This window comes from Miniopterus schreibersii (genome assembly GCF_964146895.1).
Source record: "Miniopterus schreibersii genome assembly, chromosome: 1".
NCBI lineage: Eukaryota > Metazoa > Chordata > Mammalia > Chiroptera > Miniopteridae > Miniopterus > Miniopterus schreibersii.
In genome coordinates, this window is record NC_138101.1 from 56,811,031 (window position 1) to 56,826,838 (window position 15,808).

Sequence of the window (15,808 nt, forward strand, 5' to 3'; positions counted from 1 at the left end):
GTGTTGTTTCCCAAGACTTTTCATGATAGTAGATGAGCTGTTCTGCAGTAAGTCTGGGTACACATTACTAACATTTTTGGTTTCCTTTGTTTTTATTTGAACAATTTTATGTAATTTCAGCTGATTCTAGGTTTTGTGGGGTTTTTTTTATCCTCACTCGAGGATACTTTTTTCATTGCTTTTCAGAGAGAGTGGAAGGGAGAGACAGAGAGAGAGACAGAGAGACATCGGTGTGAAAGAGACACATCGCTTAGTTGCCTCCCACAGCACCCTGACCACAGCCAGGGATTGAGCCTGCAACCGAGGTACGTGCCCCTGCTCAGACGCAAACCAGGACCCTTCAGTCCGCAGTCTGATGCTCTAACCACTGAGCAAACTAGCCAGAGCATGATTATAGGTATTTTTTATTAATTTAAATGTGTGTTCAATTCTGCTCATAAAGTGATTACTATCCAACTAAATTCAAATAGCTTGTTGCAAATTCTTCTTCAGTGGTGCTTAAGAGTCCCCGCCCCCCCCAAAAAAACCCTACATTCTTCTGTGGTGTAGTTTATGATATACATATACATAATTAATGGCATACCATAAAAAAAACACCATTGAGGAGGATTCTGGTTAATAGTTTAATCAGTTACTATGTAATGACTTCTGATCAAATAAATTATCTCTTCAGAACATCATGTTTAACTTTTTGTTTTGAAATACAGTAGCCACAATTTACAGTTGTTACATTATTGTCCTTTCTTTCCTCTTAATAACACTCATAGCTTACGTAACTTACTGGCACCAGGCATTTTATAAGGACTTCATATGAATTAATTTACTATCCCTATTTGATAGTAAGGAAAATGACACTCAGACTTGCCCGCATTCATATAGCTAATAATGGAAAGAGTTATGATTTGAACCCAGGCTTTTAATCCCCAAACTATAACACAGGCACACGCTGATCAATTTCCTACCTGTATCTACTCCTCTTTTGGATTTGCCTCCTTGTACCAAATACTCATATATTACAAGTCTCTTGGTTGTTTGTTTTTTGGCCTTTATAGTACTTATTTTAGTTAATGAAAATTGTACAGCAATGGGTAGAAGAATGTTCCTGATTCAGTTGCTCTGCTCTGAGTTGCTGGGTATTGGTCTCCTTGTCAGTTGTGACTAGCAGTCAGTAAGGATTGCTGGAGTGGCTTTGTCATATAGAAATCAGCTTTTGCAGAAGTGCAATAGAATAAAAGATATTGCAGATATATTTCCTTTAGAATTATTGAGAGGCCCCATAAAGTTAACCCAGGTGGGCACTGTAATAAAGAAAGTAAACCTGAGGTCCAGCATCATTCCTAATTTGATTCTGGTGGGACTGAGAGTAGGCAGCAAGGATGAGAACAGAGACTGCGTCTCCTGATCCCCCCGTTAGGGCTCTTTCCTCTCTGCCCTCAAGAACTCATAGTCTCACATGGGTGTAGGGAAATAAAAAAGACAGTGATAAAACTGGGAATGTGTTAGGGAGAGCACAGAACGGGACATGGAATCCAAACGGAGAGACTGGAAAATGTTTCCGAAAGGAGATGATACAAAGCTTTAGAGCTGACTGGATAGAGAAGGGAAGAATGTCCCAGGCAGTGAGAACAGCACACTAAAAAGTCCCAGATCTGTGAGAGCAGAGGACCTGGTCACAGATGGCAACTCGCTCAGGGTGCCTGAGTAAGCCGGAGCACAGGAAAGAGGGAGCTAGATATAGACAGAATTTAAAAAACTGGTGCCTACTATGCCATACTAAAGGATTAAAATTTAAGTAAACATCTTTAGAATGGCATTGGAAGATTTTATATAAAGAAGCATTGCGATTAGATTTGCATTTTATTTTATTTTGTTTAAATTGTTGTTATTTTTAGTCATCACTCGAGGATATGTTTTTATTGACTTTAGAGAGGAAGGGGGGGAGAGAGAGAAACATCAGTCGGTGCCTCCTGTATGCACCCTGAGTGGGCATGGAACTGCAGCCTTTGGGTGCACAGGAGGATGCTCCAACCATCTGAGCCACCAGGCCGGGACTAGATCTGCGTTTTAGGAAGAGTGCCCTGGCAGAATGTATCGGACTCTGGAGTGGGGAGGGAGGACTGTAAAGACCAAAGGAAGGGTGTAGAGACAAGAGGAAGCTCACACTGCAGTGGAGAGAGCAAAGCAAACTCCGGAGGTGGTCTAGAAACAGCGATGCTGTGAAAACAAATGCCACAGATGTCTGTTGCATGACACCAAGTGAAAAACGCAGAAGGAGGAGACGCTAGGAGGCTCGCCCTGAGGTGACTATGAGGCATCCAAGTGGAGGCACCTATTTGGTTCAGGGTCTGTGGGGCTGATGCCCAGGAGACTGTTCAAATGAGAGGTGGAAAGGTGGTGATTGTCAATCATCCGTTCAACCAACATCGAGCGAGCATTTATAAAGTGCCAGGTATTGTGACAGGCTCTGGGATTCAGAGGCGAATAAAAGCAGAGCCTACCTTTGCCTCCCAGGTGTTTAGAGTTTACAGGGGAGATGAGAGGAGTGTAAAGAGGTAAGGAAAGGAAAGACCAGAGGTTCCATCACGCAGCTGTGTGTGTCTAGAGCACGGTGGGGCAGTCAGTTCTCTCTGGGAAAAGTTAATTGGATGCAGTGCTCTGAAGTTATAGTCTCGGTGTCCTTGGAAAAATAATTTGCAGAAGCGGTAAAGTGCTAACCTGCTCAGAAGTTTTCTTTGGCATTTGATTCTAGTGACTAATGCGCTCATCGGCGAGCTTATCTAAACCGTTGTCTCAGGGATAGGAGTAGTAGCGATTTATTAATTGTCAGATAATATTCTCAACATTTCAAATGTATTTTCTCATTTGGTCCCCCCAGTCGTGCCAGGAAATTAGTACTATTATCATCTCTACTTCATCTACTTTTTTGCAGTTAATTTATTTCTCGGTAAAAACAATTATGATACATAATCACTTTGTATAAATTATGTAAATCAGGTTATTAGACACAAAACAGCACTTTGAATTTTTCATCACAATAACTAGAATTCAAAGACCCTGGGATCTAATACTTTGATATTCAGTTGCCTTACTTTCATAGAAGCAAAACTTTTCATGCTGTTTTTCACATATGATCTCTAATTTACACATGAGAGAATCAAAGTGCAGAAAGAGTAAGTTATTTATCCAAGGTCACCGGTTGGACAATGGCCGATCTAGGATTCAGGCATTCGAAGTAGTTCCAAATCTCGTATCTCCTTATAGAAAAAATAAGAATGAGTGGAATAGGAAAGATAATAAAATGCTGTTTCCATCATCTGTTGTGTATGAATGTTGACTCTTGTCATTTACCTCTTTTTAAAAATTATTATGGGGTTAATATTTCTCAGGAGCTTACCAGGCCCCCTCCCTGCACACACATGAACTGCCAGGACCCGGTAAGGTGCTTGTTCCCCTAGGCTCTGCGTGGAGGCCTTAAAGAACCTTTTCTTTACAAAGATACTTAATTTTTATGAAAAATTGGTTAGTATATTATATCTATTGAAAAATTATTTTGGTTGAGAGATGTTACAATGGAGAAAGTTATAATTTATTAAAGGAAAATTATCAACACTTACTTCTGTATGTCAGGCACTGTGCCAATCTTTAGAGATAAAAACAAATGAGCCCAGCCGGGCATGGCTCAGAGGTTGAGCATCAACCTAGGATCCAGGAGATCGAGATTCAATTCAGGTCAGGGCACATGCCCTGGCTGCGGGCTCGATCCCCAGCAGGGGGCGTGCAGGAGGCAGCCGATCAATGACTCTCTCATCATTGATGTTTCTCTCTCTCTCCCTCTCCCTTCTTGTCTCTGAAATCAATAAAGACATATTTAAGAAAACAGAAAAATTACAAGTGAAATATGGTTTCTGTCACATGTTAGAAGGAAATAATGTTTAAAGCCTTTATTTCTGTTTCTCCATAAAGAAAACCCACCCCCAGAACATACAAAGGGCATAAATCTTAGTGGATGGTATGGGCGGGGGGAATCATAAACTTGCAATAATATACTAAACCAATACATTAAGATACAGTAATCACTTAGTTTGGTTTCCAAAGTACAGGCCATTATTAGACCATTGGAAGTTTCTTTTTACTGTTATTAATTTTCTGGGTAGTCCACTGTTTTACTTCATAAAGTAAACTCTTTTGCAGAACTAACACAACCTTTATGCCCTCCTGGGTCTACATGTTTGGATGTATTTTAATTGACTGAGAATCATTGACATTTGTGTGTGTGTGTGTGTGTGTGTGTGTGTGTGTGTGTATAGTATGTGCGCACAGGGAGTAAATTATCCTCTTGATTTCCTTGGTTATGTTTGCCTTTGTTCATTTTAGCTTTTCGAAATAATTAATGACTAACCAAGAATGTGACCACCCTCACTGTTATCACATTAAACAGGCTCAGTCAAGCCAACTCCTCTTTTACTGGCTCCTTTATCTTTTATGCTTTAAAAAAATAATAAAATAAAATCAATTCTAGACACATTTCCTTTTAGTATCATTATTTTATCTTATCTCTCCAACTCTAAGTCTTTTATCAGTTGTAGCTATTGTTCCAGAGAAATGACAGAACTGCTTAGCAACCTATTCGGTCTCTCAACACAGTGGTGATAAAAGCAGGGTAACCTCACGTCTCTCTTGGGCTGCTCTGAGGAAAAGCATCATAATGTGGATGTTGAACATGTATCTCTTTACCTTACTGCAATGCTGTGAGGACAAATATGCTAAACTTGTCCTTAATCTCTTGACTTTAATTTCCTCAAAAGAAAGGAATAAGAATAGGAATAGGAAATTTTGGGAATGAAGGTGAAACATACCATGCAGAAACAACAACAAAAATTACTAAATTTTCTGCTTGAGGTTTCATGCCCTTAGTCTGGACCACAGTACAATGACTGCAGCAATTATAATCTTAAAGTGAAATTAATATTCAATCAGTTAGAATGTACTGTGGTTCAGGTCTGCTGATAATACTTGTCTTCAAGTTATGTTTGAACTTTAAAATATTTGATCAATAGCTTTTATTCATGTTTATGAATTTAATATAAATTACTTTGGATCATGATTTAAACAGCATAGTTAGGGAAGCCCGCTCATTGCCATACCATAACTGATGATAATTCCAATTTCACTACCAATCTGACTTTTTGGGTTTGATGGAAATTGCTATCAAGCTGTATTTGAAGGTATGGGAAGGGGAAGCTGTCCTGAACGTTAAGTGAGGTCATTAGAAATCAGTCCCCTGCCTCCAGTCTTGCTCCTTCAGATCCACCCTGAATTTTACGATTAATCTTGCTAAGTAGAAATATAATCATGTTACTCTTTGCCTCAGAAACTTCAGTAACTCTTTTTTTTTTAAGTTTCTTTATCTTTATTGTTGAAAATATTACAGATGTCCCCTTTTTACCCCCATTGATCCCCTCTACCCCACATCCACCCCACCCCCAGGCCTTCCCCAGACCAGTGTCTGTGTCCATGGGTTATGCTTATAAACATATAAGTTCTTTGATTAATCTCTCCCCACCCACTCCCCCCTCCCCACCTTCCCTCTGAGATCCCTCAGTCTGTTCCATGCTTCTATGTCTCTGGATCTATTTTGTTCATCAGTTTATTTTGTTTATTATATTCCACATATAAGTGTGATCCTGTGGTACTTGTCTTTCTCTGACTGACTTATTTCACTTAGCATAATACTTTCTAGTTCTCTCCATGCTGTCCCAAAGAATAAAAGATCCTTCCAGTAACTATTATCTACAGAAAGGTAAGGCAGTTGATTACAGTGGCTGTCTTCAAAAAAAATTAAGTATGCAAATGTGTATTTCCTCTATATAAAATTATATGTATATTATTATAATTATCTAATATCTTAAAGTATAATTTCCTCTTAGCATGGACCTTATTGTTAATAATCCTAGTTTAAATTCGTGTCTCAAATGGCCTTCTTGATTGTTTGACTAATTTTATTAGACTACTTCCTCCTTTCATATCCCATTAGATTATCATTTGCTTAACATGGTTGTCAAAGAAGGGCAGATGAAAAGTCAGCTTTATAATTTTCTTTTGTCTGCGCTTGCATTTTAACATTTTCCATCTATGGTTCTTTTGCAGGGATCTTTTCATGGATTGTCCATTTATAATTGTCTAAAATATATTATAAAATCCATCGGTTCACATCAGCATGTTGTACAACATACAGCATGCAGAGACTTTAAGTTCTGGTCTCTGAAAAGATATCCAGTCTTGATTTTTGTTTCTGGAAATATGGCAGTTTCATGTTTAGAGAAATCCTTCCTAGTAGGACACACCTAACAATATTGCATAAAATATTTTTCGAAGGAATTACTGATTAATGCTGGCAGAGGAATTAAGGAAATTTCAGAGGCCAAAAACAACAAGAAAGTAGAAAGTGAGCACTGAGTTTTAATGGACCACCCATGTGATAAAGAGACAAAGCTGGAGCCCTTACCAGGATGGAAGTTTAGACCTGAGACCTTGACCTAAAGTTTGGACAGTTAAAGGACAATATTCTTATTATGTGCATTAGAAAAAAAAAAAATTAACCATCCTTACAGAAAGAAATGGCTGCCACATTCTAGGAAGATTGAAAAACAAAATAGCCCTGGCCAGTGTACTTCAGTGGATAGAGCATTGGTCCTCGCACTAAAGGGCCTCAGGTTCAATTCCCGGTCAAGGGCATGTACCTGGGTTGCAGGTTCAGTCCTCAGCCAGGTCAGGCAAATGGGGAAGGCAACCAATCGAAGTGTCTCTCTCACATCGGTGTTTTTCTCTCTCTCCCTCCCTCCCTTCCACTCTCTAAAAATCACTGGAAAAAATATCCTCAGGTGAAGATTAACAAAACAAAACAAAAAGAAAAAGAGAGAAAGAAAAGTTCTAACTCTCTAATCTCAAGCCTGCAACTCACATGGGTTTGCTGACTAAAATTCACACTATCTTTGTACCCCCACAAACCCCACCCTCACACACACAAAAAATTATTTTAAAGCAATTCTAGATGGTCATGCTTTCTGGGAGAAAGCACATTAAACTTAGGTGTCAAAGAGTTCTCGCAGATGATGCTCCAAGGAAAGTCGGCTCAAAACAAAAAGTTACCAAATGCACATGAAAACAAGACACTGTGGGAGTCAACGGAAACAACAAATAACTGTACATACATCTTTAAAATGACAGGCGTTAGAACTGACAACAAAGGAGACTGTGCAATGTTTAAAGATACAAAATAATTTAATAAAACTATAATGGAAGAACAAATTATAAAAATCGATTAATAACATTTGTAAAAACTACCAAAATGAATTTCAAAAGTTAAAAATATAATATTGACATTAGAAACTCAATGTTTTGGCTAAATAGCAGATTGGAAATGGTTGGAAAGATAATTAATAAACTAAAAGGTATCAGAGCTAAAGAAATTACCAAAATGTAAACTAGAGACTCAAGGATATGAAAGAAAAAGGTCAGGAAATACAGGATAGAGGGAGAAAACCTCTGTATTATTACCTCGATATATTATATATATAAACTTCTATATAGTGTACATACATATAATGGAACTTTTGCTGAGAGAAAATACAGAGACTGGGAGAGGGAATGGCTAATAAAAAAGAATAATACTCTGCTGTTTATGACAACATGGATGGATCTGGAGGGTATTGTTCTAAGTGAGATAAGTCAGACAGAGAAAGACAAATACCATATGATTTCACTTATATGTGGACTCGAAAAAACAAAATAAATGAACAAACAAAACAGAAATAAACTCATAGATACAGAGAACAAACTGATGGTTTCCAGATGGGAGGGGGTTGGGAGATGGATGGAAAAGGGGAAGGGATTAAGATGTGCAAATGGCCAATTATAAAAACAGTCACAAGGATGTAAAGTGCAGCAGAGGGAATATAGTCAATAACATTGTAATAACTGTTTGGTGCCAGTTGGGTACTAGACTTATCAGGGTGATCATCGCATGAGGTATATAAATGTCTCGTCACTATGTTATACACCTGAAACTAATATAATATTGTATGTCAACTGCAAAATAAAAAATCACTTAAATAAAAATATCACTTAAAGTCAAAAGAAATACACTCTTTATCACACTGTAGTGAAACTTCAAAATACCAAAGGGAAGATTTTAGAAGTAGCCAGCTCATCTTAATATACAGATCAACTGCGTTCTCAACTGCAATAATGAAAGCCAGATGACAGTGGAATGACATTTAGTTGTTGTCAACCAAGTTAGTTTCTATCCTTATGTGGCATTTGGAAATGTGAGTTTTCATTGTCATAATGACTGAAAGTGTGACTTGATTAAGTTGCTTAACTTCTCTGTGTCTGTTTCCTTTATGGGAATAGTATTTATCTCATGAGAGTGTTGTGAAGACCACAGGCTATGCTAAATACATAGAGAGCATTCATAGCAGTGCATGGCACAGTCAGAAGGGCAGTGTAGCTGTAATTATTATAGTGCCCTGGAGCTACCTCTGGTAACGCAAAAAGGAGTTAAGACAGTGAAGAACTGTCTAACTCAAATTTCCAAGTCCCCCACTGAAAACCACTAAAAACCGACCCAACTTCTTTTTACACTGTCCCACTATTTTTCTCCATCTCACCTCATCACACCCTATCCTCTAGTCACTCTCTGAATTCACTTTTTCACCCAACAAATAGTTACAGAAAGCAATAGTAGGTGCCAAGATCTAATCTTTGCATTGTCTTATGATTATATTACTGCAAATTCCTTGAGGGCACACGTGGCAGACACCAGCTAGCCTCTGGCAATCTCACTTGTCTTCCAGTTTGCTCTCACCCATCTCCTGCCGTAGACCCTGTGTTAAAGTAGTACTGGGGGGACAGGTATGAAGAGCTAGAGGGGGCAGGAGGGGGCACAAGGGAGGGGAGGAAGAGATGTCTCAAGATCAGCAGCTGGAAGGCAATGAGAATCTCTGCCCAGCACTCTGGCAGGTTTTCCTGGGTAAGCACTATTTGTAAATAAAGCTTAGATACTTTATGCACTATTATATATGTCTTAATGCTAAAACACATAATTAGGTGTTCTTTTTAATTTTTACAATTAAAATTATTCTGGAGGTTTTAAGAAAGGAAGAAAAAAATCAAACCCTTCAGTTGATATTAAGTCTGTCTACATTTGAAAATATATGTGCATGTTTTATTTACTGTTATTTTTCTTATATTTCTCCAAGATTCCTTTGGAAATAAGCACTGTTGTAAGTGAACTGGTGTATCCAGGGAGATAGTTAGAAGCCTAGTTTAAACATATGGCAAAACAAATGCATAAAAGTATTTGGAAATGAATTTTTCCAATCACGAACACTCTTACCAATGCTGGGATAAGCACAAAAGAAACTTTTATAGCTCTCTGGTGGTGCTTTGATTTAAGATGAGAAAATGCTGGTAATCATTTTGCCTTTCAGTACTTTATTTATAACCTTTGCTCTTGTCTATGAAGGAAAACATTTTTATGAGATATAGCTTTAACCGAATACCTATTTTTATATATCATGACATACAAACCAATTTATGTTCTGATTTTTTAAAGTGCTCTTATTTTCAGAGTAATCTTTATAATTTTCTTTAACACTCCCAACAAAACACTTTTTAACACACAGATCCTGAAGCATGTCACAGAATTGTGTTTTCATAAATTTCATATTGTCTGTTTCTGAAATAAAAGCTTCAGACTGAGTTTATAAAGAGCCCATTTGCTCACTACCACATTTCAGGATACGTAGCCATGGCTTCCTTTTAATTCCCCTAGGAACCCCAGCTTTAGAATCATGAATATAGATGACATACTTCAAGACTAACCATTGGAGAATGGGCTTAACTTGAAGCAAGATAATACAAGAAGTGGGAAGGACTTGAATTAGAACAGTAGCTTTCAGACTCTAGTCCATAAGACCATTGCAGGTTTTGAAACTAAGTAAGGAGTTTATATGCCCATTAAACACTAACTTTATTCAGAATAAATAAAATGTCTTGCAAATATACGTATTAACAATTCTCAGATTTATGTAGATGCTCTTAAAAATAATAAAACGTCAATGTGTTGCTGAACTCATGGGGGCTGTTGTCATTCTCTGTTTCCCATCAGTTACTTTCTTCTTTTTATCAAATTTTTTTTTCTTAGTGATTTTAGAGGGGAAGGGAGAAAGGACATCTATGTGAGAGAGAAACATCCCATATGTGCCCCAGCCAGGGATCAAACCCGAAACCTATGTATGTGCCCTGACAGGGAATCACACCTGAAAGCTTCTGGTGTACGGCATGACACTCCAGCCCACTAAGCAGCATGGCCAGGGCTCTCAGCAGTTACTTTCAAGAGGACTGTGCATTAGTCCCATCACCAGAGCACAACCAGAGGAGGAGCTGGCCTAGCTTAGAGCAGAAATGTCCTGTGATGTACAGAAATTTCTATTTTAACTGAAGCAAATAGTCTCCACCAGATGTTCTCCTTTTACCAGTGAGGGTTACCATCCTTTCCTTCTAAAGACCAACATATGTTGGTAAAAGCTGCCAAGATAAGTTTTCAGTCAAGTTACAGATTGTTGGTGTCGTTGACTGGAGGCCCAGCTGCCCGTGGACAAGCCTCCCTGGCGGCAATGACCCCTATGACTCAGATTCTTTCCTTTCTTTCTTTCTTTCTTTCTTTCTTTCTTTCTTTCTTTCTTTCTTTCTTTCTTTCTTTCTTTCTTTCTTTCTTTCTTTCTTTCTTTCTTTCTTTCTTTCTTTCTTTTTCTCTTTCTTTCTTTCTTTCTTTCTTTCTTTCTTTCTTTCTTTCTTTCTTTCTTTCTTCCTTCCTTCCTTCCTTCCTTCCTTCCTTCCTTCCTTCCTTCCTTCCTTCCTTCCTTCCTTTCTCTCTCTCTCTCTCTCTCTCTCTCTCTCTCTCTCTCTCTCTCTCTCTCTCTCTCTCTTTCTTTCTTTCTTTCTTTCGACTGTAAATATCTTCATCAGACTTTCAATCACTAGTTTTAACATCCACTGATGATTTTCTACCTTCCTCTTTCCTTCTACATTTATTAGTTGGCTTTCTACTGCAAAGAAGTGCTTCCCTTGTTTACTCATATCAGAAAGGACTTATTCTATTTTATTCAATGAGACATATGCCATTACTATCATTATTTTGTTGTGTAAAGAAAGATAGCTCATCTCATCATGTTTCTTTTAAGAATCAGCTGTATTTTGAGTGCTATTTAGATTTCTATTGCTGCTGTCACAAATCACTACAAATTTAGCATCTTAAAACAATACAAATTTATTACCTTGCAGTTCTGTAGGTCAGAAGTTCAATACAGGTCTCACCTTATGACCCTGATTCTAAATAGTCTTGCTTCGATCTCTGTTGTAGTCTGTTGGGATATCCAGGTGCTTCAGTGTATACAAATGCCTTTATGGCTTTTGCTTGAATTGTACTTGAAAACAGTTGAAACCCTTGGATATAGGCTTTCCTGCAAGACTAAACCTGTGTTATCAACTGCTACAATTGAGGCTGGTTTTCCAGGGCCTGTCCTGCGCTGGTGGAGGGGTTTATTGCCATTCCTGGATCTGCCATCCCAGCCAGTCCAGGGCCATATAGTATCATAAAAGTTCAAGAATGAACACCAAATGGAAAGGTTCTCTAAAGGACAACACAGTTCTTCGTTTTGAAAAAGAATACCCCTTCCTTTCTGGAGAGCTCCAAATTGTTTTTTGTTTTATTTGCCCTCTGCTTTAATTGACCTAAACATTCATCTTGAATATGTTGAGCTGTGATAGGTTCTTTTCCAGACAGAATGTTTAACAAACCAGGTTGTTTTAAAATTTCAACTATCAATATCAGTAGTCTGCAAACCAGGGCACATGAAAGCTTTTCATGGGGGATGTGAACACAGAAAGTGTTAAGGGAATCAATTTCCTTATTCTCAGTTTTCATATGTACTTTTTCCTAAAACTGATCTGCCTGAAAATATAACTTCTCAAGGAGTCGTGCCAGTTTTCCTCTCCCACATTCCCCTTTCACAGTATAAAAGTGGGGTGAACAGTTCAGCCATTCTGAAATTTTCTATGTACATTGCAGGGTGTAGAAATCTCTAAAAGTGCCAAATATAAGAAAGCTCAAAATTTGCTGTCAGCGAAGCCTCATTTAAGCAAGGCACCACAAAGCCGCAATAGGACTTTATGTCTTACACAGATTTCTGTGCATGGTGTTAGAAATGAGTGTTTAAGCTTAGTTTGGAATGTTCTAAATTTAGATATATTATAGAGTAAGAGCAGCAAGAGTGATGACTATTTTTGTTTAATGATCATTTCTTTTTCTCTCCCCTAATTATAGACAACAAAATATAGTTCATCTGTGGGAGTGTGCCACGAGAGCAAAGCAGAGAGAACATCAGTCATGATACTAAAGGTGACAGCATCTTGTTTCATACAGTCAGCAAATTCAGTTTCTACAGCTCTCTCCAATGACCCTGTGCTTCACCTTTCCTCAGCCATTAACTTCTAGACCTTGTCATTTCCAATAACTACAGGTCTCCACAGTCTCCCAACACCGCAGATACCTACTTACCAATCACTGTAGCTCTATTCTCTGCTTTCCCGCCTGTTACAAGAGACAACTGGCACGCTGTGGCACTGAGCCAGCCCCCTGCCCGAATGAGGACCCCATCCTCTCTCCCGACTCAAGCACCAAGAGCAGCAACTCTGCCCCTTCCTACATCACCAACTTTTTACTCTCTACCATAAATATTCTATCAGTATCCAAACATGCTGTTATTTTTCCTATCTTAAAAATACCCTCTTTTGCCCTGGCCAGTGTTCCTCAGTGGTTAGAGCATCGGCCGGGTCAAGGGCACGTACCTGGGTTGCTGGTTCCATCCCTGGCCCCGGTCGGTCCCTGGTCAGGTGCATATGGGAAGCAACCAATCAATGTGTCCCTCTCACATTGATATTTCTCTCACTCCCCCTCCCTCTCTCAGTGGAAAAAATATATATCCTTGGGTGAGGATTCTTTTTTTTTATTTTAAATCCCCCTTTTAACCTCATTTTCTCTAAAACTAACATCCTTTTTTCTGCTATCATTTCTAATAAAACTCAAAAGAATTGTCCAACTTGCTTTCTCTGACTCCTCCCATTTTCTTACTCCATTAAGTGCTACAAAACTATGCTTTCACCCCTCATTACATCAAATGTTTATGAGAGTTTATTAATGGCTTTCACAGTTACTAAATCTTACTTGACCTATCAGCAGGATTTAAAATAGTTGATTAGTCTTTCCTCCTTGATATAACTATGCATATAAAATTTTTCACTTTTGTTTCTCTTTCCTGACTAGCTTCTCTTTTCAGTCTCCTTTGTTTTTAATTCCTCCTCACCCTGACTTCAAAATGTTGGTCGACCACATGGCTCATCCTTGACCCTCCACCATTCTCAGCACTCATTCCCTTTGTGATCTCACTCAGCCTGATGGCCTTAAGTAACACAGCCCACAGCTCTCGAATGCATATTTCCATCCCAGCCCACTTTTCTGAACTTCAGGCTTAGCTACAGATGTGTGTTTTCCATACATATATTCATTTACATCAAAAGTCCTGAGGTGCCCTTTACTCTTCTTTCTCATGTTGCGCATCCAATGCATCTAGAAATCTTGCGTCTCACCTTCAAATAATCCCCAATCAGACCACTTAGCCCGTCCTGAGACACCATCATTTTTTCACTTGAATTACTCAATAGCCTCCTTAGAGGTCTCCATACTTCTATTTTTACTGCCATACAGTCTCCTCTCATCTTACTCATAGTTAAAACCGAAGTCCTTTCGATGGCTGCGAGGTTCCCTCAGCATCTGGCCCCATTGCCTCTCTGAATTCCCACTCCACTGACCCCAGCCCCGATCCCTCACCGCACTTCAGAAACATTGGCGCCCGTGAGCATGCCTGCCAAGCTCCCACATTAGGGTCTTTGCAGACTGTTCCCTTTGTCTGGAATGCCCTTCCCCGACTTGGCCATCTTCTCCCCTCTTTTAAGGCGTTGTTCAAATCTAATACTACTACAAAGTACCCAATTCTTCCCTTCTACTTTTGTGTTCCTGACCTCCCTTTTTCTCTCCTATTTTTCCCCCCCATGGTACATGTCATGTTCTAACATATTTAGTTAGTATGTTAGAGTTATTTATTTAATTTAGTTATTAAGCTTATTATCTGTTTCTAGACTGTAAACTGCTTGAGAATCTTGGTTTATTTTATTTGCTGATGTATCCCAAGAACATATAATAGCACCTGTGCATAGAAGGTGCTCAAAAATATTTCTTGAATAAATGAATGAAAAGTCCTTTAGGGACTACGCAAGCAAACAATTTTGAAAACCATTATAATTTCCAGTTCCATAAAGGAACTATAAGTTCAAATGAGACATATCTAAATGAAAACCTTTTAACTTTAAATTATGATTCCACTTATTTAATTCAGCTGTGTTAAATTTGAAACTTTAAAGTCATTTTGTGAAATGTAGTTCTGAATGAACGAACACTAAAAGATACAGACTATTTTTCAACTCAGAGCAATGAGTAGGTATTACCTAACTCATGACCAACTTAAAATAGGACATTCTCTGTAAGTCTGCTTTTGAAAAAGAATGGAGAACTACCCTGGGAAGTTTTCATACTATGTGGCTATATATTTTAAAAGACAAAAATCAAGAATGGATTCATTACCTTAGTTTCTTAGTTTTTTAAATGCCAATTTTAGTATTTCTTTGGTAATGTAAATGGTTAGTAAGAGCCAATGCACTGCTTGTCTTCTTCTTCTTTTTTTTTTTTTTAAGACAGGGCACTTTAGAAATTTTAAACTTCAGAGTTAATGCCTCTTCCTTCCAAGTACCCCTTAGAAATTGCAGGCTTAGAAGTTCTATGACTATTCCCTCCAAATAGTTAAATTTAATCACTACAAAATCATTTGGCAAATACTTTAGGAACAACTGAATAATAAGCAGCATGGCTTTGTGAAAAAGTATCCTGTGAGACCAATCCAACTATTTTGCAGAATGACAGAACTGGTTAGAATAGATATAATTATCTCCACTTGAATAGGATCACTGCAGGAATGGAAATCATGACCCTAGAAAAATACAATCTGGCATGAGTGCCAGCCTTTCTTTCAGTCAGTCAGACTTTAAGTGAGCTTTCTGCACATACTGCTTTTTGTGGTGATGGTAAGATTTTGTGGCTCGTAGACACAGTTTGGTGGCACACAAAAGGAGTGAGATGTTCTGATAAAACCACGCTGCAGGCCAGGCCAGCATACACCACAGCCAAATGGCACAAGCTCACAGTGGGTCTTTTCTGATCTATGAGCAAAGATACTGATGCTTGAAGAATGAAAGTGCAGCAGCAATACACATCAACACCTCAAAGAGAATATATGTGTGTTTTGTCCCCAAAGATCGCCTAGCTAATGTTATTAGTCAATGGAAACATTTTCCCAGGGGAGGGGGGAGACAATTCTCAAAGGTATCATTGCCCTATAAGTCAAATATTTTGTAGAGTTTATGTTGAATTTTCATATTTTTTTCATATTTTATTTGGTGATCACATTGGACTATAGAGCATACAATTTAAAATGATAAGTAATTTCAAATTAGAATAAAATATTTTCCACTATAATAAGATATTTTGTCCTAATCAGAAAAAAAAATGGAATTCAGTTTAAATATTCATTGGTAGTCACAAAATAGTCATGGGGATATAAAGTACAGCATAGGG